The sequence below is a fragment of the Nannospalax galili genome, unplaced genomic scaffold (genome assembly GCF_000622305.1).
Source record: "Nannospalax galili isolate Female #2095 unplaced genomic scaffold, S.galili_v1.0 scaffold153, whole genome shotgun sequence".
In the NCBI taxonomy this organism is placed as follows: domain Eukaryota; kingdom Metazoa; phylum Chordata; class Mammalia; order Rodentia; family Spalacidae; genus Nannospalax; species Nannospalax galili.
Genome location: NW_008333469.1, coordinates 159,788 through 159,987, shown reverse-complemented (window position 1 = coordinate 159,987; position 200 = coordinate 159,788).

The window sequence follows — 200 nt, the reverse complement described above, 5'->3', positions numbered from 1 at the left end:
TTGAAGCAGGGTCTCCCTGTAGCCCCAGCTGTCCTGGAACTCACTATGTAGACCAGGCTGGCCTTGAACCCACAGAGATCCACCTGCCTCTGCCTCCCAAGTGCTGGGACTACAGGTGTGCGCCACCACGCCCGGCTATAACTCATTTTATTAATTTGGTGATTTGTTTTTTTGGGGGGTATATTTCATACAGAACATCC